Raw genomic sequence first — 27,290 nt, forward strand, 5'->3', positions numbered from 1 at the left:
ACTAGACAAGGCCCTGAATTGCCTCCTCTACTTGACTCTGCTTTGTGCCGGGCTTGGACTGCATCATCTCCAGCTCAGGTGTTGTGTGATTGGGTGAGGCTCTGCTGGATGCCCTCAGCCAGGAGCAGCGGTGGGCTGGGGACCAGTGCTCAGGAAAGCTGCAGAGGTTTGGTGGTCAAAGGGTAGGAGAAGGGGCACTGATGTCAGTCCCAGGGCTGGGAGCACAGGAAAGGAAGGAAGATCAGAGTGCATTATAAAGAATTGACCCAACAGAAAGGCTGTTAAGCCTTTCTTAAGCTGTAAGCATGCTGAGGAAAAGCTTGAGGGAGCCAAAAGGTTGAGGTCCCACTGAGATTTGAACTCAGATCGCTGGATTCAGAGTCCAGAGTGCTCACCATTACACCATGGGACCTCTTGCACAGATGCTGCCCTTCCCCTGAGCCCACCATCACTGAGCCTTATACTCCTGGCTGAACCTGCCACTCTCTCCATCTCCCTGGCCATCACAAAGTACGGTCTCACAGGGCCTTTCAAGGGAGTGGCAGAGCTCTTTGCGCAAGCTTGGCATGCCCTCTCATACAAGACTCAGGCTGGTAACCTCTGAGAATCTTGATTTTGCCTAATTAGATCCAGTTATGAAGTTTCCAGTAGAACTTCTTCAAGCTTGCACCTCACAGGGTATTTTCATGGCCCAGCAATCGGTGGTTCAATCCTTGCATTTGCGGTCTCTGCTGCTGACTCTCTTCACCCCCGTGGTGGACGGTCTGTCAATCTGCCTGTGTAACTTACTAGCTCTCCTGTTTCTCACCTTGTAACTCATACTAAGCAGCCATTAACCAGATATCCTTACTCTTGGTTGCTGTCCTAACTGAGCTCCTGACCTTGCTGAACAAGGCAACCAAGCGAGAGGGCAGGGGATGAGGTTCAGCAGAGGGAAGAGCTGGCAGGAGGAGGACCCATAGTAGCTTGTTAAGGATTGCACGAGCTGGACTGCCTTCCTCTGCTGGGACAGTCTTGGTTGACTTCAAACCCAGGTCCTTTCGTCCAGGACATGCTCTCCCCTTGTGCACCAAAGTGGCCTCTCCCTCAGTGAGAACATCATTTTCCCTCCAGAGGCTGCTCCAGACTCAGTACATTGCACTTTCCCTCATGCCCTGGCACCAGCACACTGTCTGCCCCAGAAGGGTCCATGCACACATCCGGGTAAAGCTGCACTGGTGCGATCCTCCTTCTGCCGTGGTTTGAGTCTGTGTGTTGAGAGCAGGACCCTTCCTCCCAGCAGTCAGACAGGAGGAAAGACATGCGGGGACACTCTATCGGATCTCAGACTTAGCCTGGGACACTGAGGACACAACCTCCTGGTACCTTTGCACTGTCCAAAGCACTGGGCTGGCATCTGGTACTTCTGAACCCACAAGACAGACCACGCTGCCATGCCCAAGCCTAAGACATCAACTGGCAGGTTATATTCAGAGGGCGCATGAGAAACACCTAGTTGCTGGAGAAGGCTTAAATCTCTACAGAGTCACAACTCTGAAAGCATGTCCCGGAGAAGCAGCATTGCTGAGGGCTTTCCTCATCCATCCCTGTGGTCTGCAGGACTGAGCAGTGTGGGAGGAGTGTCTGGGAGCAGCAAGAGCAGGGCTGGACAGCCCTACCCCATGCAGATGCTCTGCCGCAGCAGGAGGAGGGATGTATCTTTTGGGGCTGAGACAGTGTTTCCCCAAGCAATGGAAGGTTTTCCTGGGGCTCTGCTAGTCTCGCCCAGCACTCAGGGAGAAAGGATTCTGGGCCAGTGGGTTGTGTGGGCCAGTGCAGGCAGCTTCCCTGCTCAGGCCATTTTGTCCTTGGTTTCCCTCCTGGCAGCATGGCTTGCTGGGGTGGGGCTGCTGTGGTCCCCAACCTGTTTGCTTCCCCGTGGGCATGGCAAATGTTCCTCCCACTGCAGCCTTCAATGCCGCTCCTCCCTGTAGGACACTGCAGGTAGGACTTTCCGTGTCCCCCTTACAGGCTTCAGTGGGCAGCCAGAGATCTCCCAGAGATCCCCAGCCCCTGGGAGCTGCAGCTCAGGCCCCACCAGCTCACATAGGAGGCCAGGCCACTCCTGGGTCCTGCACTCCCGAGGTCTTTCTGGCTGAGGGCAGGCCTTGGAAAGCCAGAGAGCCACCTTCACACAGCGGAAGCCCCCTCACTTTCTCTTCTCCAGGCTGAACAAACCCAGATCATTCAGCACCTCCCTCAATCATGATGTGCTCGGGCATGCTCTCGTACCACCTTGTGCATGTCCCCTCCTCCTGATAAGTGTCCTGACTGCGGTCCTTCTGAAAAATGCCATCAGTGCTCATGCAGCCTGTGGTGGAATGGTGTGGGGTTTCCCTGTCCAGTCAGAAGCGTTGGAGAGAAATGTCCCAGAGCCTGTGATGTCCCTGTTGGCTTCATAGGGGTGGACCTTTACTCCCACCTGCCCCTCTTCCCACTGGTTGCTGGTTGCATTTGGTGGTGAGGAGCTGCCAGTTCAGGGAAACTTGCTGGGTTGAAACCCTGCTGCTCAATGCCACCTCCTGGACTGGCAGCCATAGACTGTGCCACAGAGTCTGAAAGAGGGAAGGATGCATCTCAGGGGCTCTTCAGCTCGGGGATCAGAGGGCAGGGTAGCTCCCTGATGACTAAAGAGAGGGAAAAGTTACCCCAGTCTCCAGAAAAGGGGAAGAAGGTCTCCCTGGGGAACCAAGTAAAGGTGCTGATAAAGTGGAGCAAGTTCAGTGGAGCTGCCCTAGGATAGACCTGGCCTTGTGAGGAGGGGCTGAGGACAAGAGGCTTGCTTAGCTGGGAGAAGAAAATGCTTAGTGGGGATCTGATAGGAGCCTCCCAGAGCCTACAAGGATACTACTGTGATGGCTGGAGAATGAGAGTCAGAAATTGAACAGGCAGTTTGTAACTTGCTACGTGAAGAAAAATGATCGCCCTGAGGGTGCCTGAGCATGGGAACAGGGGTCCAGAGGAGCTGTGAAATGTCTGTCCCCAAGGTGCTTTAGGACATGAAAGGACAAGGCACTGATCAGCTGTTGTGAGCCTATTGAAGCAGGAGGACCAGAAGGGCTGTCGGAGGGTGAAGTGAAAGCAGTGAGAGAGGATTTTGTGGGGGCTGCCTCCTGGATGGTTCCTGGCACAACAAGGGTGCTTCCTTCTTCCCTGTTCAGGGCCAGGAAGGCTGGGCAAGGAGGGCTCTGCCACAGCAGGTCCTGGGCCAATGCTGTGCTGCTCTCAAGGAGTCAGTGTGTGGGAAAGGGGCTGGAGAGTCAATGAGAAAGGACAGGAGAGGTGCCAAGTGCTGAGCAATGGCTGAGCTCCAGTTCCTGTGGGGAAGAGTCTCACTTACTGCCCATGGTGCAGAGGAAGGAAGGCAAATCTCTCTCTGGGCCTTGGTGCTTCATGGAAGGAGCTAGACTGCAAGGCATCTCAGGAGGTCACTAGCCCAAATGCCTGCTCAAAGCAGGGCTAGCCCAAAAGCTTGAAACTTGAGTGTGATACCCAGTCACGGACAATTCCAAAGGTCTCTGGGCACCTGCTCCAGTGCTTCAACACTCCCCAGAGTCTCTGAACGGTCCAAACAGCCCCCACAGTTTGCTTTTGCCAAGGCAGGCCTGTGTGTGCTGGTCTAGGGGGTGCCCAGAGGCCTGGCCATGAGTCAAGGCTGTGGGGGAAGTCTAGGGGAGTGGCTAGACTGCCCTATGGGAGCTGAAATTGCTGAGGGAAGCTGGGGTTTTGGGGCAGGAGAGGCAAGGCACTTGTGGAGAGCAGCCGAAGAAAGGTTTGTCTATACCGGTCAGCAACTGTATCCAGGTGAACTGCTCAGAAGGCAGCTATGGTCACCACTCTACCACCAATGCTCCTGGGGCCGTTCTGCCTCCTGCTCCTCCACTTCCCAGCCTGGCCGGCCTCCTCCTGCCAGGCCCCTCCTCACACAGACAACCTCAAACTACTTGGCACTGGGTGTTTTCTGAGTGTGTGAGATGTTGGCTAGGGAACCTCAAGCTGCACTAGGTGACTAGGGGAGCTCAGCATCAGGGGCTGCCGAGGGTGGGAGCAGGACACTGGACAACTGGGAACTGTGCTCGGGGCATGGACTCTGCAGAGACCTATGGTATGGCCCAGGGTTTGAGGGATCTTAAGACATGGGTCTGTATCCAGCACTGATTTCCAGCCCTAAGCAGCTGGAGGGAAAGAAAAGGGCCCACTCTCTTGTTCATGCCTGTATGAGGCCTGGTGGTGCTTCTGTGGGTGCCTCTTCCCATCTGCAGCCATACGTGTGCCCCATGTGCATGTACTACACAAGTGTCTGTGTGTTTGTGTGTATGTACCTGTGGTGGTATACGCACAGACAAACACCCACCCAGCTGCTCACCCCATTCCCCACCTTCACTGAAAACTGGATGAGAAAGCTCATGGGTCAAGATAAACACAAGGACATGGCTTAGCAGAAGCTGTTGTGGGCCAACCGGACTTGACTTGGGATAAAATCACCTTTTGCCAGTAAAACCAGATTCACGTAGTGAGAAACAATAACACAAACATACAGAGACCTTCTTTCCTCTCCCCTGTCCCACTCTCAAGTTTGTTCCTTCACACCAGACTCCTTTACCTGCCCAGGCGGGATGCGTCTGTCTTCCCTCTGCTCTTTCCCACTCTTTTTGTTCCTTCCTACTCTCTCTGTCTGGTGTTTTCTGCCCTTTCTAGAATATGTTTACACAGAGGGGCCACAAACTTTGCTGATGGCTCAGCTTGTCGTATGGTGGGTCCACTGTGGAGCTGGAACTGGCTGTTTGGCACACCCAGCAGCCCCTTACCTCGTCTGACAGAGGCCAGCGTGCAGCACCCCCTAACCCCTCCACTACCAAAGCCTTGCCATACGTAGCCAATACAGTGGCCATTGGGAATACCATAGGGCATAACACAGGTCTCCACCTGGCCCAGCCCAAGACACATTCACTCTGTCCTGGGCTAACATGGGCTTGCATGGTGTGCCCTTTGGTTCAATTCAAAAGGCACAGCAACCTGCCTGGGTTTCTTCTTAGGCAAGGGACATGTCCATATCTGGTACACTTCTCTAGTATCAGCTCAGCAGTCGGTGAGTGAAAAGCAGCCAATGCTAAGGTAATGATTATTATTCCTATTCCTATTGTATAGTGTGGAGATAGGCCAGGTGGAGCATTTCTAGGACAGATTTCTTGGTCTATAGAACTTGGTTGGATATGAGCAACTGCCACACTCCATGCTGCATTCCCGTGAGCAATTTGTTCTGCAGGACTCTATCCATTATCTGTTCCTGGGCTAAAATCTGCCTTGTGCTGCTACTGGTTTTGGCAGTGAATGATGGCTTTGGTGAATCCCCGTGGCAGCCCTTGTGAATGACGAAGGACATCTGACCACAGCATACCTTCCCCTACATACATGGAGGGCACCATTTTCATTCAGCTGCCATTTTCTTATTAAACATCACAACCAAGATGTTTCCCTACTGCTCGGTGACTGGCTGAAAGCCATTTCTTGACCCCCTCATGCCCATCTGCTCTCAGGCAGACCTGCGGTTGTCTGTCAGTACCAGCCACCCTACCCGTGTACCCAGATGCACATCAGGCCAGAAAGCCCCCTCAGGGAAGAGACAACTTTTGGCAGTGTCATTCCCCCTCTGATGGGCTGTCTGCTTCCTTTGGACCAAGAAGTGTTTGAGTATAAAAAGATATACCATGCAGTGGTAGCCACTGTGGAATGAAGACAAGCACCTAGCACAAGCGGTATTCCTGGGGATGGCCCATCGCCTGCAGAGCCAGAGGTGACCTCACAGTCAACACCCAAGCTGTCTTATGGCTTCTGGCCTATCAGGTACTCCGGTATCAGGGAGCTCCCTTGCCGATACTCATGCCATGTTCCTGCTGCCGGACCATGGAAACACTCAGACAAGGAGGAATTCTGGAAGAGGCCATGCCTGAATGTATTTGAAGGGTCATTGCAATTGCAAGGTGATGGCCTGGAAAGGGAAGGAGCAACTCATCCTGGAGCTCCATCACGGGTGCTGCCCATGCCAGAAACTTCACAGCTGGGTCAGTGTTGGAGGCAGCTGGAACCAACTGTGTCTGGCACAGGGCAGCCCCTTAGCTCTTCCCACAGAGGCCGCCCCGCAGCACCTCCTCTCCCCTCCACACCAACACCTAGCCACATGGAGACAACGCAGTGCCCATTGGGAATACCTGCTCAGCCCTGCTCCTGGATGGACCTGCGGGTGGGCACGGCAGCAAACACACTAGGACGAAGAAAGTCCCCAGGTGTTCAAGTGGATCACAGTGGTGTTTCCCAAAGTAGCAGCAGCCTTGTGCTCCTCCCCACCTGCAGATTCCTGGAGGTCCTTGCTTGCGACTGGGAAGTTGTGATTGAGATTTGTGGTGGGAAGGGAGAAACATACCTGTGTCCCCAGGACAGCCACTTCCACACCCACCCATCTGCCTTGCTGAGGGACACTTTGGGAGTGCTGTCTCCTAAGAAGGCAAAGGAGAAAGAAGGTGTCAGAAGGAACTGAGGGAGCAGGAGGGCCATGGCCATGGGTGCCCAGACTGATAGAGAAGTGTGGATTAAAACTTACTGGGAGAGGCGGCAGCTGTCAGGAGCATAGAAAAAAGCAATTAACAGAGGAGGTTCTGATCCATCGACCTCTGGGTTATGGGCCCGGCATGCTTCCACTGCGCTACTCTGCTCCACCCAGTATTCCAGCTGGGACCTCCTACAGCTTGACGCTCCCTGGTACTGCCAGCACTCATGCCTCCTTCCCTTCCTCTATCCCATGCCCTTGCCCAGGCTGCATAAATGTCTCCCTGGAAACCTCACTGGCAGTGGGCCTGGGAAGGGAAGCGCAAGGCCCTTCTCTTGCCCTTCTCCCCACATCTCCTGTCCATGACCCTGGATGGGGACTTCCTCTTTGGCCACCTGAGCTGGCTCTGGAGGAGTTGAAGGAAACTCCGGAGCAACAGGGCAGCCTTGTTGCTTTGCAGGATGGAGAGGAGCTTCTCCACAATGAGCTCATGAGGGCTGTAACCCTGCCCTGAAATCAAGCTTCCAGGGTGCTGCAGGGCTTTGCCCGGCACAAACATCTGTTCTTTGTTGGCCAAGGAGGGAGACAAGGATGCTTAGCATGGAATCGCCAAGGGAATTAATTCTCCTATTTTAGCGGTGCACATAGTGCTGCCCTAGCCTAATGCGTGGAGGACACCAATATAGAGGAAAGCACTGTTTATATATGTTTACAATACAGAGGAAAGCAGGGTTTACATATGTTTACAATACAGTTATGTCAACCAATCAAATTACTTATGTTAAGGATGGGCTAATTAGTTGCTATCAACAATGTAAGAAGTACGTGCTTCTCCCAGGCAGCTCTTGTGGACGTATGGTCAGTGGGGTGTCAATCTTCATTGTTCTGAGCCCATGTCCATTCCAGGTGTAGCGGTTTTATACTAGATTCTGGTCTGTTGCTGTTCTGCCCGTGGTTATATGCTTGCAGTTTTTTTGAAAGACAATCTTCTATTGTTTTATCACCTGTACTTGTAGTTCTCATCCAGTGAGAGCTGATTTAAGGTAGATCTTCAGGTGACCCTGAGGTAAAAGCTCTTAGTCCTAGGCAGTGTTCATTTCTCTAAGCAAGTTCTATAGCAGTTAGGGCCTTGCCTTTCACAGCGGCTGCAAGGACCTTGCCCTGCCCATGCTGTGCTGTGCTGTGCTGTGCTCCCCCAGAGCTCCTGGCTTGTCCTCCCTCCTGGCGCAGCCCTGCCCTTGCTGCTCCCCAACAGCCCAGGGCTGCCCCTCTCACCTCGCAGGGTGCCAGAGAGACAGAGAAAACCCTCCTCTCTGTGCCCGGTGCCACGCCTGTTCTGCCCAACACTGCTCAGGGTGGAAGTGGCTCCCGCTCACCCCAGGGCAGGGCTGGACCAGCAGGACTGAGTGCTCACCAAACTTAGATCCTGTGAGATGTTCCAGGAAGGCTCTGGACTGGATTATCTGGTAGAACCTGTTGGGAAGTAGGATGAACGAGGTGGCAGTGTTGAGGCCTGCATGTTTGTGCTGTCTGCTGGTTCCCTGTCCCATCCACAGGCCAGAGCATGCAGAAACCAGAGAGAGGAGACAAAAGCAAAAACGGGATGTAGATCGCTGGCATGCGGGTGAAGAAGGGAGTGTGGTGAGCATGGCTCCACCTGCCTGCTACAGGGGCTACTGCTCAAGACAGAGAATTTGACTGCAGATCAAGTGGTCCCTTGATCAGCTCCACATGCCCTCTCCACTGCCCCTTTCCTTCTTCATCCATGGTGTCAACTTGTCTCTGACATTCTTTTTCCCTTGCACTGCTTCCCCCACACCCAGTGGCATGCACCAGCAATGGGATGTGTCTCCTAATCCTCTGAGCTCTTTTCTGCATGTGCTCCTCAGGGTTTCCCTTGTCCTTAAGATGCTGCACCATCCAGGCAGGGTAACAGCAGTCCCTCTTCCTCTCAGGGACTGTGAGAGTGTAAACCCATCAGGGTCTCTGATGGCAGGGGGTGGTCTCCTGATGCCAGTCACCACCATGTCCTCTTCTACACTCTCATGTCTTTTCCAGAAGAGGAGTAGACAGGAGAGACCCAGCCCTCATCATCTCATCCTTAAGCCAAATTTGGGAAAGCCCCCTGGAAAAAGGTGTCCATATGTGCAAGGGCTGGGGATGAGCAGGCAGAATACCCCCAGGACCACAGTGATGCGTGGAAACAAACTCTGCAACTCGGGGAGAGTTATAAAGCAGGTATGTTTATTCCGGCACCGGGGTGCAAGGGGATTTCTCCCCAAAGCTTGCACCCCAACAGCACATTTTACCAGAAACTTATAGAGTGTGGATATACATATTCATTGGATTACATAATACAAATAGACATATGCATAAGTGAGGCTGGGTTAGCTCTAGAGGCTGGTGTCAGCAGTTTATGTTCTCTTTGCACCTGCACATTGCCTCCTGGTGGTCGTCTTCGGGGGTCTTTTGGAGGAAGACTCACAGTCTTCTTCACCTTGTGCTTTTCCTCGGAGCATGCACAGATTCTCTTAGCCAATTTCTTGAACAACAAGAGTGGTCCCAGCCGGTTTACCACCTCTATCTTATCTAAAAGCACTAGCTTATTAGTTTCTACTGTCCATATATAGTCTACAAAGACTCAACTTGTTAGAACACATCTGCTTTCCAAGGACATGTCTCTTATTTTTTCCGAACATAGTAGTTCTTGGTAAGTTTCCACAGAAAACTGCTTTGTTTTGATGAACACAGTAGCCCTTGGTAAGCTTCCACAGAACAGTCAGGGCAAGCAGGATTATTAAGCAATATTCAGAAATTGTTATAAGTTGCTATAGGTAAATAAGTTGCAAAGCAGGTGATCATTTCCTTGTATCAACAGGCAAGATCTCAAATCCATGAGGAATCTTTCCTTCCTTGTTATCAATGGCCCTGTGCTTGCAGGCTCTCTTTGGAGATGAGCAGCTGTATTGGGTTTATGTGGCAAAGTTTTGGTAACAGGGGTGCTGCAGGTATGGCTTCTATGAGAATATGCCAGAAGCTTCCCCCATTTCTGACAGAGCCAATGCCAGCTGATTCCAAGACCAACCCACCGCTGGACAAAGCTGAGCCAATCAGCAGTGGTGGTAGTGCCTCTGTGGCAACATATTTAAGAAGGGGGAAAAGCTGCTGCACAACATCAGCTGGAAGAGAGGAGTAAGAATATGTGAGAGAAACAACTCTGCAGACACCAAGGTCAGTGAAGAAGGAGGGGGAGGAGGTGGCTCCAGTCACCCTTGCAGTCCATGGTGAAGACCATGGTGAGGCAGGCTGTCCTTCTGCAGCACATGGATGTCCACAGTGGAGTGGATGTCATCTGCAGCCTGTGGAGAACGCCAAGCCAAAGCAGGTGGATGTGCCCAAAGGAAGCTGTGACCCCAGGGGAAGTGCATGCTGGAGTAGGTTCCTGGCAGGACCTCTGAGCCCATGGAGAGAGGAGCCCATGCTGGAGCTGGTTTTCTGGCAGGACTTGTGACCCTGTGGAGGATCCGCACTGGAGCAGTCTGTTCCTGAAGGAGTGCACTCCATGGAAAGGACCCACGTGGGAGCAGTTCATGAAGAAGTGCAGCCCATGGGAAGGACCCACACTGGATAAGTTCATGGTCCTCGTAGCTGGGACCCCATGCTGGAGCAGGGGAAGAAAGTGAGGAGGAAGGAGCAGCACAGGCAACGTGTGATGAACTGACCACAACCCCTACTCCATATCCCCCTCTGCTGCTTGGGAGGAGGAGGCAGAGAAATCAGGAGCGAAGTTGAGCCCAGGAAGAAGGGAAGGGTGGCGGGAAGGTGTTTTAAGATTTGTTTTTATTTCTCATGATCCTACTCTGGTGTGATTGGTAGTAAATTACATTTATTTCCCCAGGTGGAGTCTGTTTTTCCCGTGGTCTTAAGTGGTGAACATGCTTCCTGTCCTTATCTCGACCCACAAACCTTTTGTTACATTTTCACTCCCCCTGTCCAGTGGAGGAGGGGGAGTGACAGAGCAGCCTGGTGGGCACCTGGCAGCCAGCCAAGATCAACCCACCAGAGCAGCTGTAGTTTCAGGTGTAGGGAAGAGAAGCTGGTGGGGATGTGCTGCTTGGGATGTGTGGTAAAGGTCAGGTTCTTAAGTTCTGCTCAAGAACCAACAAGAGTGGACCTCTTACTGCCCCCTTTTGTCTTCATTGAACTTGCCTATCTTGTAAATAGGAGAAGAATTCCCCATGCCTGCAGGCATTTCTGGAGGGAGGCAAGAACCAGCATGGTTGGCACAGGGGTGCCCAAATCCAGGCACCTGGAGTCCCACGGCTGCAGCGTGGGGCCAACTGCAGGCAGCCCAAAAGGAGACTGCAACACCCCGTAGTTGGCAGGATTCGAACCTGCGCGGGGAAACCCCAATGGATTTCTAGTCCATCGCCTTGACCACTCGGCCACAACTACCTGCTCCAGCCCTCTCTGCCCTGCTGATCACATGCCCTGTGTACTGACACCCGGCTCCCTGGGAGATTCAGGGCAATGCTCCAGTTGAACATTTGCAGCTGGGACCTGCACTGAGCATGACAGGCACCTGGTGCCAGACTTCCAGAGGCCTTGAGAGGCAAGAGCCCAAGGGCTACAGCTGCAGCTCCCAGAGCCTTGTCCTCATCCGGCCATCAGTGACATGCTGCCCCGGGGGGATGGTTTCACTCCCCAGATGGCATCTCTGCTGCTTCCAGGGGAGAAGGGAAGGCAGCTGTGTGGAGACAACCAGGCATGGTGGCAGTTGTGGGGTGGGCTATTAGCCCCCGCTTTGCTTCTTAAACTTAGCTGAGGGGGACTCCAAGCCTGCTGAGAGCAGTAGGGTGGGGACATTGCTGCAGGGAAGATGGTGACCTCCCGGCAGCACCTCCAGCCTCACGGAGACGCAGGGTGGGGTCAAACCTTGATCAAAGACCACGACTGCTGTGCACGTTCTTGGTGTGTAGGGGTGGTAGAGTTCTATGGAAAGCGCAAGGTAGAGCCTGGCTGAGGAAAAGTGTGGAGGGGCAAAGTGAGAATAAATGGGAGGTGTGGATGACTTGGAGGGAGACAGGAGACAGCTTGTGTCGGTGGAATAGGTTTGTCTGGGTGGTTTTGCCAGCTCTGGCAAGCACTGTGCAATGCCTGAGCATGGACCAAAATACCAAACGGCCTGCAAAACCGATCATTTCCATCACTAGATGAAAATAGCTCTGATTCCCTTTTGGCTCTGGAGGAGGAGAGTGGCGCTGAGTAGATGGTATGGAGGTGGTACATGTGGCAGTGCCTGTCTGCATGCAGGGCAAGGGTGGGAGGTGGTTGCAGTGGAGATGGCGAGCACGAGGAGCGGCTTGAGGAACGGTGTGTGCAGGCGGCTGGAGGGAGGAAGCCGGCCAGTCTGTGAAGTGGAGGAGCAGGAGGCCGTCCAGGCTCTGAAGTGGAGGAGCAGGAGGCAACGCTGCCCACAGGTGTGCTGGTGGAATAGTGCTGAGCACAGCTGCCTTCCAAGCAGTTGACCCGTCTTCATGATTCCTGGCCAATGCTGGCAAACGGCTCTTCAGCCTGGCTCCAGGATGGGTGCCTTCACATCTTCTGCGGGCAGGCTCTTCTGCTCAGAAACCACCCAGCTTTCCCCTGGGGTTTCAAGCCACGGCCCTCGCTTCCCTGCAGCCTTGAGAACAGCTGAGACCAGTGCTTTCTGCCTGCTGGGAGGGCTCCAGGCTATGCTTCTGACAGTGATCCTGTTACAGGAGCCAGGAGAGAGCCCTTTTTGTCCTGGAACTGCTGGTGGTGCTAGCTGCAACTGGCAGGACAAGCATGCTGCCACTGCCAGGTACAAATTAAGAGCCATAATGCCTAGGGTGTCATCAAGAAACACTGAGGCCAGGTGCAATCTGGATGTGTTGTGGTATGAGGCTTGTTCTTTATATAATGGCTCAAAGACCTGTTTGTCTGAGCTGAAATCACCCTGGAGACACTGACCTACCCTCTCCAGGCTCCAGCACTGCAGAGACTTCCTGAAGATTAGTGGAAATTGATGTAACGATGTTCCTAGTAACTAAAAACTGAGACACCCTCATCACTCTTGCAGCTTATGGCCTCTGAGCCCACGGTGCACAAAGCTTCTCAAGTCTCTCATTCCAGGGTTGCTTAAAGGAAAAAAAGCCATGTTCTTTGCTGTGTTGATAATTCAAAAACATTCTGGGCAGTGGGGTTTTATGTGGAGTTTGTGTTAGCACAGTATTTACAGACTCCCACTCTGTCATCAGCAGTGTTACCAGTAGGTGGAGTTACAAAGAGGGGAATCATGACTGTGCATGCTCAGTTCCCTACTGAAATGCCCACCTGTAAGAGTAGGTCAGAAGATCAGCATTATCTCAACATTATCATCAGGGACATGGACAGTAAGGTAGCCAACAACGGCCTGTTTGGTATACAGTTGCCGATCCCAGGAGTGGAATGTGGTGCAAAGCCTCCTGAATACTGAACCGTGTGGTACAAAGAGTGCTGTGCTATTTTTCGGTACCTGAGCCTAACCGGAGCCGTTAGAGATGACCGCATAGCTACTGTCAAAAAAGATGGATCACAACTGTTGCCATAACATCTATGAATAAATCATGAACTTTAGACGAACTTCGCTTCATTATAATACCAAAACACACCTGCTGGTTGAAGGCTATCCACCTCTAAGAACAACCACGCCTTGGACACTCCTCTCGTGCATGCATAGCAGCCTCGCTCGAGAAGGGTGGAGATCCCTGAGGCAGAGGAGGAGTAAGGTGTGTCACTAAGCATAAAAGCTGACTTCTGGACAACGAAAATTTGAAGTTTCCCCACCAAGGATCACGATGACGGACGACGGAGCGCTGGCTGGACCCGGGATGTCTTGAGATCAGCGGTGGTAGCTATAACCTCTCCTTCTCTTCTCTCTAAACTTAACTTTACTTTTCCCCTTTCTTTCACCCATCTATCACGTGCCGCTTCACAGGCAACACAATAAAGTTTCACTGTTTGATTGATGCAATCCCCTTTGGTGTTGGTTGCCTTAATTTTGCGCTTTTGAGATCATAGTAAACAAACCATCACGAGTCCACTGAGTGGACCATGACACCACCCTGACCTCATTTGGCAGTCACACTGTCTACATCCAGAGCTAAAAGCCAGTGCTTTCCTCCTTTCCACTCCATATACTTCCCCTGGCATTTATTCCCATACCACCAATGAAAGCGAGAATTGCAATGGCTCTTTTTCACACGGCGTTTGCAAACAGCAGCTGAGAGGACCTACCAAAAGGTCTGTATTAACATTCACATTTGACCAATTGGGACACTGGTCTTTGACCACACTCACAGTAAAACAGGGTTACTGTGTGTGGCTTTTCTTGTACTTGCACCTCTGTCAATCACTTCTTGCCCACTGGGCACCACTGACAAGAGGATGGCTCTCTATTCTTTAATCCACCTCTCCACCCTCCCATCCCAAGTGTATGAAAAGATGCATAAGATGCCACCTCAGCATTCCCTTCCCCAGGCTAACCAACCCCAGCTCTCCCAGCCTGTTCTTATATGGCAGCTGAACCAAGTCCTTGATCACCTCAGTGTCCCTTTGGCAGGGCTGACAGAGTCCCTAGATGTGCAGAAGTGGGAATGGGCCACAGAAGGGCACCCACGGAGTCCTCATACGGGCACTTGGCATGCAGATGTCCAGGTCCCTGCAGAGGAAGGAAATCTTGCAGAAGTCTTTCTGCTTGCTGCTGGGAGCAGATTAGACCAAGAGAGAAGGCAGAAGCAACAGCATTCAGTTAGGGGAATACTTCTACCTGATCCAGAGTTCATGTACCTCGAGCACAAGGGGTGCTGAGAGGTTTTGGTGGCACAGCATTGAGAAGAGAAATACATCATCCGTGAGACCAAAGAGAGATGCTGCTAGCTTTGTGCTTGACTGCATGCTTGGATGTAGGCAGCCATGCTTTCCTGCTGAGCAGCTTACGTGTTTTTTTCTTCCAAAACACCTGTGAGTACCAAGGTGCATCATCAAAAGGAAAGGAGGCATAAACCTGACTTTGAAAGCAAAGCAGAGCCAGAGGAGACATGACGAGGCCTGCCGTGCAGTGAGGAGAAGTGGGCACAGATCCCTCCTGCCAGGTGAGGTGAGGACACCCAGTCCATCTGCAAGCCAGGGCCATGCCCCCACTGCTGCACAGTCCCTGTCTTCCATCCTGCTCCAAAGGGGATGACCTGCCGCATTCAGCAGTTCATACTGCAGCAGGGGGGAGGCAGACACAGCCCTGACCCTCCCAGGCCAAGGGAGCCCCCAGAAGAGATGGGAACCCCCCCGGAGCTGAGGGAGCTCCCAACAGCAGCTGACAGAGAGGATCCCACGGCTGTGCTCTGGGGGAAAGAGGTGAGGATGGGGCCCGGCAGGGTCACCACCACCGGGGAGGCCTCGATGAACACCGTCGAGTCAGCGCAGCGGGCGACACAGGGCTCAGTGCAGCTGCTTGCCAGTGGGGTTGGGCCAGAGGCACCGCAGGGGCGTGGGGGACAGGGTCTGCAGCAAGACATCTCTCGGTGAGGGAGGCAAACCTGAAACACAGAGCAGGCAGGAAACACAGACCCCAGGATCAACCTGTCAATCATTTCCTCAGCTCTCTCTGCAGATACACTTTGCTGCCCTCCACCTCCATTTCTAGCTCCATGTGGAGAAAGGGCCTGCAGGTGATCTTGCTAACACGCACAACAGCGTGACATCCTGCGTTAAGGCTGGATTGGAAGGACTGCAGCAGAGATGTGCCTAACTGCCTGCTGATTCCAACAGGACCTTCTGCTGCATTTCCTGGTACAAGAGCAGGGAGGAAGATTGATGTAATTATCCCAGCACAAACAGACTGGGTTGAACATGTGTCTCAGAAATCACTTCTTAGAAACACACAGTGTGCCTACAGCTCTCACGGCACTCATCATGCTCTCCAAGTTGTGCAGCGCAGGAGTGCTGACCCACGTAGGGATAGGACCCAGCACAGTGGGTTTAAAGCACCTGTGGAAAGCCTGATCATACCGTAATGTCTGGAACCAACATAGTCATGTTAAAGATGGCACTGGGTGCACTTGGTTAGAGACCATCTGCTGCAGGTGCAAATTCTGCTAGGCAGGCCTCCCTGCAGCTGAGCCCCATTGATTCCCTTCTGCTTGAAAGAACCCCCTCTCAGGCTCATTCTCTTCTGTATTGCTGAACCTCCTGCTGCTGGGAGGAGGGTGCCAGAATTAGGTATTGTTCTGGGTGAGTTGGCATAGCCACCAGGTAGAGCAGAATGGGAAAAAGCAAGTGCTTTGTGTGGAGCTTGTCCTTGGGAAATGGGTCATTCTCTGTGCCTCCCTGAACCCTGCAGATGTGTTTCTTGGTCTCTGTTCTGTGCCACTGCGTTTCTTCCTTCTCATTAAAGACTTTGTGCAGCACAGCTGGACACTCAGGATGGAGAATGTTGTGGGAAAGTCCTTATTAATGTCAAGGTAGACAACATCCACAGCCTTTCCCTCATCCAATAAGCAGGTCGCCCTGTCATAGAAGGAGATCCGGTTTTTCATTCAGGACCTGCCTTTCATAAACCCATGCTGACTGGGCCTGATCATCTGGTTGTCCCGCACGTGTTGTATGATGGTACTCAGGATGAGCTGCTCCATCAGCTTCCTGGGCACCGACGTCAAGCTGACAGGCCTGTAATTTCCCGGATCATCCTTCTGAACCTTCTTATAGATGGGTGTCATATTGGCCAATTTCCAATCTGTCGGGACATCCCCGGTCATCCAGGACTGCTGGGAAAGGATGGAAAGCGGCTTGGCGAGCACCCCAGCCAGCTCCTTCAGCACCCTCGGGTGTATCCCATCTGGTCCCATAGACTTGTGTATGTCTATGTGATGCAGTAGGTCACTGACTGTCTCCTGGATTGCGGGGGGGTCGTTCTCCCAGCCTCTGTCTTCTGGCTGAGGAGGCTGGATTGCCTCAGTGCAACTAGTCTTGTTATTAAAGACTGAGGCGAAGAAGGCATTAAGCACCTCAGCCTTTTCCTCATCACTCATCACTATGTTTCCTCCTTCATCTAGCAGGGGATGGAGACTCTCCCTAGTCTTTCTTTTGCTGTTGACATACTTACAGAAACATTTCTTGTTATCCTTGATTGCTGAAGCCAGGGCAATTTCCAGCTGGGCATTAGACGTCCTGATTTCCACCCTGCATAGCCTCACAGCCTCTTTGTAATCACTGTGAGTTGCTAGCCCCTTCTTCTAAAGGCTGTAAACTCTCCTTTTCTCCCCGAGTTGCAGCAAAAGCTCCCTGTTTAGCCAGGGTGGTCTTCTCTGCTGCCGACTTGTCTTACAGCCACTGGAGACAGCCTGCTCCTGAGCCATTAAGACCTCCTTCTTAAAGAATGTCCAGCCTTCCTGGACCCCTATGCCCCTCAGGACCATCTCACAAGGGATTCTGTGAAGCAGTTGCTTAAACAAGACAAAGTCAGCCCTTTGGAAGTCCAGGATGTCAGTTCTGCTGCCCCCTCTCCTGGCCTCTCTAAGAATAGAGAACTCTATCATTTCATGATCACTGTGCCCTAGTCGGCCTCCAACCGCCACATCATCCACCAGTGCTTCTTTGTTCTCAAAGAGGAGGTCCAGCAGGGAACCAACTGCTCAGTGCCATTTGCCATAATAGTACTGCTGCAGAGCCAAAAGGGAATCAGAGCTATTTTCATCTAGTGATGGAGAGTGATAGGTTTTGCAGGCCGTTTGGTATTTTGGTCCATGCTCAGGCATTGCACAATGCTTGCCAGAGCTGGCAAAACCATCCAGACAAACCTATTCCACCGACACAAGCTGTCTCCTGTGTCCCTCCAAGTCATCCACACCTCCCATTTATTCTCACTTTGCCCCTCCACACTTTTCCTCAGCCAGGCTCTACCTTGCGCTTTCCATAGAACTCTACCACCCCTACACACCAAGAACGTGCACAGCAGTCGTGGTCTTTGATCAAGGGTTGACCCCACCCTGCGTCTCCGTGAGGCTGGAGGTGCTGCCGGGAGGTCACCATCTTCCCTGCAGCAATGTCCCCACCCTACTGCTCTCAGCAGGCTTGGAGTCCCCCTCAGCTAAGTTTAAGAAGCAAAGCGGGGGCTAATAGCCCACCCCACAACTGCCACCATGCCTGGTTGTCTCCACACAGCTGCCTTCCCTTCTCCCCTGGAAGCAGCAGAGATGCCATCTGGGGAGTGAAACCATCCCCCCGGGGCAGCATGTCACTGATGGCCGGATGAGGACAAGGCTCTGGGAGCTGCAGCTGTAGCCCTTGGGCTCTTGCCTCTCAAGGCCTCTGGAAGTCTGGCACCAGGTGCCTGTCATGCTCAGTGCAGGTCCCAGCTGCAAATGTTCAACTGGAGCATTGCCCTGAATCTCCCAGGGAGCCGGGTGTCAGTACACAGGGCATGTGATCAGCAGGGCAGAGAGGGCTGGAGCAGGTAGTTGTGGCCGAGTGGTCAAGGCGATGGACTAGAAATCCATTGGGGTTTCCCCGCGCAGGTTCGAATCCTGCCAACTACGGGGTGTTGCAGTCTCCTTTTGGGCTGCCTGCAGTTGGCCCCACGCTGCAGCCGTGGGACTCCAGGTGCCTGGATTTGGGCACCCCTGTGCCAACCATGCTGGTTCTTGCCTCCCTCCAGAAATGCCTGCAGGCATGGGGAATTCTTCTCCTATTTACAAGATAGGCAAGTTCAATGAAGACAAAAGGGGGCAGTAAGAGGTCCACTCTTGTTGGTTCTTGAGCAGAACTTAAGAACCTGACCTTTACCACACATCCCAAGCAGCACATCCCCACCAGCTTCTCTTCCCTACACCTGAAACTACAGCTGCTCTGGTGGGTTGATCTTGGCTGGCTGCCAGGTGCCCACCAGGCTGCTCTGTCACTCCCCCTCCTCCACTGGACAGGGGGAGTGAAAATGTAACAAAAGGTTTGTGGGTCGAGATAAGGACAGGAAGCATGTTCACCACTTAAGACCACGGGAAAAACAGACTCCACCTGGGGAAATAAATGTAATTTACTACCAATCACACCAGAGTAGGATCATGAGAAATAAAAACAAATCTTAAAACACCTTCCCGCCACCCTTCCCTTCTTCCTGGGCTCAACTTCGCTCCTGATTTCTCTGCCTCCTCCTCCCAAGCAGCAGAGGGGGATATGGAGTAGGGGTTGTGGTCAGTTCATCACACGTTGCCTGTGCTGCTCCTTCCTCCTCACTTTCTTCCCCTGCTCCAGCATGGGGTCCCAGCTACGAGGACCATGAACTTATCCAGTGTGGGTCCTTCCCATGGGCTGCACTTCTTCATGAACTGCTCCCACGTGGGTCCTTTCCATGGAGTGCACTCCTTCAGGAACAGACTGCTCCAGTGCGGATCCTCCACAGGGTCACAAGTCCTGCCAGAAAACCAGCTCCAGCATGGGCTCCTCTCTCCATGGGCTCAGAGGTCCTGCCAGGAACCTACTCCAGCATGCACTTCCCCTGGGGTCACAGCTTCCTTTGGGCACATCCACCTGCTTTGGCTTGGCGTTCTCCACAGGCTGCAAATGACATCCACTCCACTGTGGACATCCATGTGCTGCAGAAGGACAGCCTGCCTCACCATGGTCTTCACCATGGACTGCAAGGGTGACTGGAGCCACCTCCTCCCCCTCCTTCTTCACTGACCTTGGTGTCTGCAGAGTTGTTTCTCTCACATATTCTTACTCCTCTCTTCCAGCTGATGTTGTGCAGCAGCTTTTCCCCCTTCTTAAATATGTTGCCACAGAGGCACTACCACCACTGCTGATTGGCTCAGCTTTGTCCAGCGGTGGGTTGGTCTTGGAATCAGCTGGCATTGGCTCTGTCAGAAATGGGGGAAGCTTCTGGCATATTCTCATAGAAGCCATACCTGCAGCACCCCTGTTACCAAAACTTTGCCACATAAACCCAATACAGCTGCTCATCTCCAAAGAGAGCCTGCAAGCACAGGGCCATTGATAACAAGGAAGGAAAGATTCCTCATGGATTTGAGATCTTGCCTGTTGATACAAGGAAATGATCACCTGCTTTGCAACTTATTTACCTATAGCAACTTATAACAATTTCTGAATATTGCTTAATAATCCTGCTTGCCCTGACTGTTCTGTGGAAGCTTACCAAGGGCTACTGTGTTCATCAAAACAAAGCAGTTTTCTGTGGAAACTTACCAAGAACTACTATGTTCGGAAAAAATAAGAGACATGTCCTTGGAAAGCAGATGTGTTCTAACAAGTTGAGTCTTTGTAGACTATATATGGACAGTAGAAACTAATAAGCTAGTGCTTTTAGATAAGATAGAGGTGGTAAACCGGCTGGGACCACTCTTGTTGTTCAAGAAATTGGCTAAGAGAATCTGTGCATGCTCCGAGGAAAAGCACAAGGTGAAGAAGACTGTGAGTCTTCCTCCAAAAGACCCCCGAAGACGACCACCAGGAGGCAATGTGCAGGTGCAAAGAGAACATAAACTGCTGACACCAGCCTCTAGAGCTAACCCAGCCTCACTTATGCATATGTCTATTTGTATTATGTAATCCAATGAATATGTATATCCACACTCTATAAGTTTCTGGTAAAATGTGCTGTTGGGGTGCAAGCTTTGGGGAGAAATCCCCTTGCACCCCGGTGCCGGAATAAACATACCTGCTTTATAACTCTCCCCGAGTTGCAGAGTTTGTTTCCACGCATCACTGTGGTCCTGGGGGTATTCTGCCTGCTCATCCCCAGCCCTTGCACATATGGACACCTTTTTCCAGGGGGCTTTCCCAAATTTGGCTTAAGGATGAGATGATGAGGGCTGGGTCTCTCCTGTCTACTCCTCTTCTGGAAAAGACATGAGAGTGTAGAAGAGGACATGGTGGTGACTGGCATCAGGAGACCACCCCCTGCCATCAGAGACCCTGATGGGTTTACACTCTCACAGTCCCTGAGAGGAAGAGGGACTGCTGTTACCCTGCCTGGATGGTGCAGCATCTTAAGGACAAGGGAAACCCTGAGGAGCACATGCAGAAAAGAGCTCAGAGGATTAGGAGACACATCCCATTGCTGGTGCATGCCACTGGGTGTGGGGGAAGCAGTGCAAGGGAAAAAGAATGTCAGAGACAAGTTGACACCATGGATGAAGAAGGAAAGGGGCAGTGGAGAGGGCATGTGGAGCTGATCAAGGGACCACTTGATCTGCAGTCAAATTCTCTGTCTTGAGCAGTAGCCCCTGTAGCAGGCAGGTGGAGCCATGCTCACCACACTCCCTTCTTCACCCGCATGCCAGCGATCTACATCCCGTTTTTGCTTTTGTCTCCTCTCTCTGGTTTCTGCATGCTCTGGCCTGTGGATGGGACAGGGAACCAGCAGACAGCACAAACATGCAGGCCTCAACACTGCCACCTCGTTCATCCTACTTCCCAACAGGTTCTACCAGATAATCCAGTCCAGAGCCTTCCTGGAACATCTCACAGGATCTAAGTTTGGTGAGCACTCAGTCCTGCTGGTCCAGCCCTGCCCTGGGGTGAGCGGGAGCCACTTCCACCCTGAGCAGTGTTGGGCAGAACAGGCGTGGCACCGGGCACAGAGAGGAGGGTTTTCTCTGTCTCTCTGGCACCCTGCGAGGTGAGAGGGGCAGCCCTGGGCTGTTGGGGAGCAGCAAGGGCAGGGCTGCGCCAGGAGGGAGGACAAGCCAGGAGCTCTGGGGGAGCACAGCACAGCACAGCACAGCATGGGCAGGGCAAGGTCCTTGCAGCCGCTGTGAAAGGCAAGGCCCTAACTGCTATAGAACTTGCTTAGAGAAATGAACACTGCCTAGGACTAAGAGCTTTTACCTCAGGGTCACCTGAAGATCTACCTTAAATCAGCTCTCACTGGATGAGAACTACAAGTACAGGTGATAAAACAATAGAAGATTGTCTTTCAAAAAAACTGCAAGCATATAACCACGGGCAGAACAGCAACAGACCAGAATCTAGTATAAAACCGCTACACCTGGAATGGACATGGGCTCAGAACAATGAAGATTGACACCCCACTGACCATACGTCCACAAGAGCTGCCTGGGAGAAGCACGTACTTCTTACATTGTTGATAGCAACTAATTAGCCCATCCTTAACATAAGTAATTTGATTGGTTGACATAACTGTATTGTAAACATATGTAAACCCTGCTTTCCTCTGTATTGTAAACATATATAAACAGTGCTTTCCTCTATATTGGTGTCCTCCACGCATTAGGCTAGGGCAGCACTATGTGCACCGCTAAAATAGGAGAATTAATTCCCTTGGCGATTCCATGCTAAGCATCCTTGTCTCCCTCCTTGGCCAACAAAGAACAGATGTTTGTGCCGGGCAAAGCCCTGCAGCACCCTGGAAGCTTGATTTCAGGGCAGGGTTACAGCCCTCATGAGCTCATTGTGGAGAAGCTCCTCTCCATCCTGCAAAGCAACAAGGCTGCCCTGTTGCTCCGGAGTTTCCTTCAACTCCTCCAGAGCCAGCTCAGGTGGCCAAAGAGGAAGTCCCCATCCAGGGTCATGGACAGGAGATGTGGGGAGAAGGGCAAGAGAAGGGCCTTGCGCTTCCCTTCCCAGGCCCACTGCCAGTGAGGTTTCCAGGGAGACATTTATGCAGCCTGGGCAAGGGCATGGGATAGAGGAAGGGAAGGAGGCATGAGTGCTGGCAGTACCAGGGAGCGTCAAGCTGTAGGAGGTCCCAGCTGGAATACTGGGTGGAGCAGAGTAGCGCAGTGGAAGCATGCCGGGCCCATAACCCAGAGGTCGATGGATCAGAACCTCCTCTGTTAATTGCTTTTTTCTATGCTCCTGACAGCTGCCGCCTCTCCCAGTAAGTTTTAATCCACACTTCTCTATCAGTCTGGGCACCCATGGCCATGGCCCTCCTGCTCCCTCAGTTCCTTCTGACACCTTCTTTCTCCTTTGCCTTCTTAGGAGACAGCACTCCCAAAGTGTCCCTCAGCAAGGCAGATGGGTGGGTGTGGAAGTGGCTGTCCTGGGGACACAGGTATGTTTCTCCCTTCCCACCACAAATCTCAATCACAACTTCCCAGTCGCAAGCAAGGACCTCCAGGAATCTGCAGGTGGGGAGGAGCACAAGGCTGCTGCTACTTTGGGAAACACCACTGTGATCCACTTGAACACCTGGGGACTTTCTTCGTCCTAGTGTGTTTGCTGCCGTGCCCACCCGCAGGTCCATCCAGGAGCAGGGCTGAGCAGGTATTCCCAATGGGCACTGCGTTGTCTCCATGTGGCTAGGTGTTGGTGTGGAGGGGAGAGGAGGTGCTGCGGGGCGGCCTCTGTGGGAAGAGCTAAGGGGCTGCCCTGTGCCAGACACAGTTGGTTCCAGCTGCCTCCAACACTGACCCAGCTGTGAAGTTTCTGGCATGGGCAGCACCCGTGATGGAGCTCCAGGATGAGTTGCTCCTTCCCTTTCCAGGCCATCACCTTGCAATTGCAATGACCCTTCAAATACATTCAGGCATGGCCTCTTCCAGAATTCCTCCTTGTCTGAGTGTTTCCATGGTCCGGCAGCAGGAACATGGCATGAGTATCGGCAAGGGAGCTCCCTGATACCGGAGTACCTGATAGGCCAGAAGCCATAAGACAGCTTGGGTGTTGACTGTGAGGTCACCTCTGGCTCTGCAGGCGATGGGCCATCCCCAGGAATACCGCTTGTGCTAGGTGCTTGTCTTCATTCCACAGTGGCTACCACTGCATGGTATATCTTTTTATACTCAAACACTTCTTGGTCCAAAGGAAGCAGACAGCCCATCAGAGGGGGAATGACACTGCCAAAAGTTGTCTCTTCCCTGAGGGGGCTTTCTGGCCTGATGTGCATCTGGGTACACGGGTAGGGTGGCTGGTGCTGACAGACAACCGCAGGTCTGCCTGAGAGCAGATGGGCATGAGGGGGTCAAGAAATGGCTTTCAGCCAGTCACCGAGCAGTAGGGAAACATCTTGGTTGTGATGTTTAATAAGAAAATGGCAGCTGAATGAAAATGGTGCCCTCCATGTATGTAGGGGAAGGTATGCTGTGGTCAGATGTCCTTCGTCATTCACAAGGGCTGCCACGGGGATTCACCAAAGCCATCATTCACTGCCAAAACCAGTAGCAGCACAAGGCAGATTTTAGCCCAGGAACAGATAATGGATAGAGTCCTGCAGAACAAATTGCTCACGGGAATGCAGCATGGAGTGTGGCAGTTGCTCATATCCAACCAAGTTCTATAGACCAAGAAATCTGTCCTAGAAATGCTCCACCTGGCCTATCTCCACACTATACAATAGGAATAGGAATAATAATCATTACCTTAGCATTGGCTGCTTTTCACTCACCGACTGCTGAGCTGATACTAGAGAAGTGTACCAGATATGGACATGTCCCTTGCCTAAGAAGAAACCCAGGCAGGTTGCTGTGCCTTTTGAATTGAACCAAAGGGCACACCATGCAAGCCCATGTTAGCCCAGGACAGAGTGAATGTGTCTTGGGCTGGGCCAGGTGGAGACCTGTGTTATGCCCTATGGTATTCCCAATGGCCACTGTATTGGCTACGTATGGCAAGGCTTTGGTAGTGGAGGGGTTAGGGGGTGCTGCACGCTGGCCTCTGTCAGACGAGGTAAGGGGCTGCTGGGTGTGCCAAACAGCCAGTTCCAGCTCCACAGTGGACCCACCATACGACAAGCTGAGCCATCAGCAAAGTTTGTGGCCCCTCTGTGTAAACATATTCTAGAAAGGGCAGAAAACACCAGACAGAGAGAGTAGGAAGGAACAAAAAGAGTGGGAAAGAGCAGAGGGAAGACAGACGCATCCCGCCTGGGCAGGTAAAGGAGTCTGGTGTGAAGGAACAAACTTGAGAGTGGGACAGGGGAGAGGAAAGAAGGTCTCTGTATGTTTGTGTTATTGTTTCTCACTACGTGAATCTGGTTTTACTGGCAAAAGGTGATTTTATCCCAAGTCAAGTCCGGTTGGCCCACAACAGCTTCTGCTAAGCCATGTCCTTGTGTTTATCTTGACCCATGAGCTTTCTCATCCAGTTTTCAGTGAAGGTGGGGAATGGGGTGAGCAGCTGGGTGGGTGTTTGTCTGTGCGTATACCACCACAGGTACATACACACAAACACACAGACACTTGTGTAGTACATGCACATGGGGCACACGTATGGCTGCAGATGGGAAGAGGCACCCACAGAAGCACCACCAGGCCTCATACAGGCATGAACAAGAGAGTGGGCCCTTTTCTTTCCCTCCAGCTGCTTAGGGCTGGAAATCAGTGCTGGATACAGACCCATGTCTTAAGATCCCTCAAACCCTGGGCCATACCATAGGTCTCTGCAGAGTCCATGCCCCGAGCACAGTTCCCAGTTGTCCAGTGTCCTGCTCCCACCCTCGGCAGCCCCTGATGCTGAGCTCCCCTAGTCACCTAGTGCAGCTTGAGGTTCCCTAGCCAACATCTCACACACTCAGAAAACACCCAGTGCCAAGTAGTTTGAGGTTGTCTGTGTGAGGAGGGGCCTGGCAGGAGGAGGCCGGCCAGGCTGGGAAGTGGAGGAGCAGGAGGCAGAACGGCCCCAGGAGCATTGGTGGTAGAGTGGTGACCATAGCTGCCTTCTGAGCAGTTCACCTGGATACAGTTGCTGACCGGTATAGACAAACCTTTCTTCGGCTGCTCTCCACAAGTGCCTTGCCTCTCCTGCCCCAAAACCCCAGCTTCCCTCAGCAATTTCAGCTCCCATAGGGCAGTCTAGCCACTCCCCTAGACTTCCCCCACAGCCTTGACTCATGGCCAGGCCTCTGGGCACCCCCTAGACCAGCACACACAGGCCTGCCTTGGCAAAAGCAAACTGTGGGGGCTGTTTGGACCGTTCAGAGACTCTGGGGAGTGTTGAAGCACTGGAGCAGGTGCCCAGAGACCTTTGGAATTGTCCGTGACTGGGTATCACACTCAAGTTTCAAGCTTTTGGGCTAGCCCTGCTTTGAGCAGGCATTTGGGCTAGTGACCTCCTGAGATGCCTTGCAGTCTAGCTCCTTCCATGAAGCACCAAGGCCCAGAGAGAGATTTGCCTTCCTTCCTCTGCACCATGGGCAGTAAGTGAGACTCTTCCCCACAGGAACTGGAGCTCAGCCATTGCTCAGCACTTGGCACCTCTCCTGTCCTTTCTCATTGACTCTCCAGCCCCTTTCCCACACACTGACTCCTTGAGAGCAGCACAGCATTGGCCCAGGACCTGCTGTGGCAGAGCCCTCCTTGCCCAGCCTTCCTGGCCCTGAACAGGGAAGAAGGAAGCACCCTTGCTGTGCCAGGAACCATCCAGGAGGCAGCCCCCACAAAATCCTCTCTCACTGCTTTCACTTCACCCTCCGACAGCCCTTCTGGTCCTCCTGCTTCAATAGGCTCACAACAGCTGATCAGTGCCTTGTCCTTTCATGTCCTAAAGCACCTTGGGGACAGACATTTCACAGCTCCTCTGGACCCCTGTTCCCATGCTCAGGCACCCTCAGGGCGATCATTTTTCTTCACGTAGCAAGTTACAAACTGCCTGTTCAATTTCTGACTCTCATTCTCCAGCCATCACAGTAGTATCCTTGTAGGCTCTGGGAGGCTCCTATCAGATCCCCACTAAGCATTTTCTTCTCCCAGCTAAGCAAGCCTCTTGTCCTCAGCCCCTCCTCACAAGGCCAGGTCTATCCTAGGGCAGCTCCACTGAACTTGCTCCACTTTATCAGCACCTTTACTTGGTTCCCCAGGGAGACCTTCTTCCCCTTTTCTGGAGACTGGGGTAACTTTTCCCTCTCTTTAGTCATCAGGGAGCTACCCTGCCCTCTGATCCCCGAGCTGAAGAGCCCCTGAGATGCATCCTTCCCTCTTTCAGACTCCGTGGCACAGTCTATGGCTGCCAGTCCAGGAGGTGGCATTGAGCAGCAGGGTTTCAACCCAGCAAGTTTCCCTGAACTGGCAGCTCCTCACCACCAAATGCAACCAGCAACCAGTGGGAAGAGGGGCAGGTGGGAGTAAAGGTCCACCCCTATGAAGCCAACAGGGACATCACAGGCTCTGGGACATTTCTCTCCAACGCTTCTGACTGGACAGGGAAACCCCACACCATTCCACCACAGGCTGCATGAGCACTGATGGCATTTTTCAGAAGGACCGCAGTCAGGACACTTATCAGGAGGAGGGGACATGCACAAGGTGGTACGAGAGCATGCCCGAGCACATCATGATTGAGGGAGGTGCTGAATGATCTGGGTTTGTTCAGCCTGGAGAAGAGAAAGTGAGGGGGCTTCCGCTGTGTGAAGGTGGCTCTCTGGCTTTCCAAGGCCTGCCCTCAGCCAGAAAGACCTCGGGAGTGCAGGACCCAGGAGTGGCCTGGCCTCCTATGTGAGCTGGTGGGGCCTGAGCTGCAGCTCCCAGGGGCTGGGGATCTCTGGGAGATCTCTGGCTGCCCACTGAAGCCTGTAAGGGGGACACGGAAAGTCCTACCTGCAGTGTCCTACAGGGAGGAGCGGCATTGAAGGCTGCAGTGGGAGGAACATTTGCCATGCCCACGGGGAAGCAAACAGGTTGGGGACCACAGCAGCCCCACCCCAGCAAGCCATGCTGCCAGGAGGGAAACCAAGGAC

At 52.8% G+C, this 27,290-nt stretch overlaps 3 non-coding genes across 3 annotated transcripts; 1 reads left to right on the forward strand and 2 right to left on the reverse strand.

Annotated features, from left to right (window-relative positions):
• Nucleotides 1-340: 340 nt before the first annotated feature.
• On the reverse strand, nt 341-412 carry TRNAQ-CUG (transfer RNA glutamine (anticodon CUG)). The gene has a single exon. It is a non-coding gene; the product is annotated as a tRNA-Gln (tRNA).
• A 10,544-nt stretch (nt 413-10,956) lies between these two features.
• Nucleotides 10,957-11,038, reverse strand: TRNAS-AGA (transfer RNA serine (anticodon AGA)). Its single transcript has one exon. It is a non-coding gene; the product is annotated as a tRNA-Ser (tRNA).
• A 7,057-nt stretch (nt 11,039-18,095) lies between these two features.
• On the forward strand, nt 18,096-18,177 carry TRNAS-AGA (transfer RNA serine (anticodon AGA)). The gene has a single exon. It is a non-coding gene; the product is annotated as a tRNA-Ser (tRNA).
• The last annotated feature ends 9,113 nt before the right edge of the window (nt 18,178-27,290 follow it).

Source organism: Strix uralensis, chromosome 11, assembly GCF_047716275.1.
Source record: "Strix uralensis isolate ZFMK-TIS-50842 chromosome 11, bStrUra1, whole genome shotgun sequence".
NCBI lineage: Eukaryota > Metazoa > Chordata > Aves > Strigiformes > Strigidae > Strix > Strix uralensis.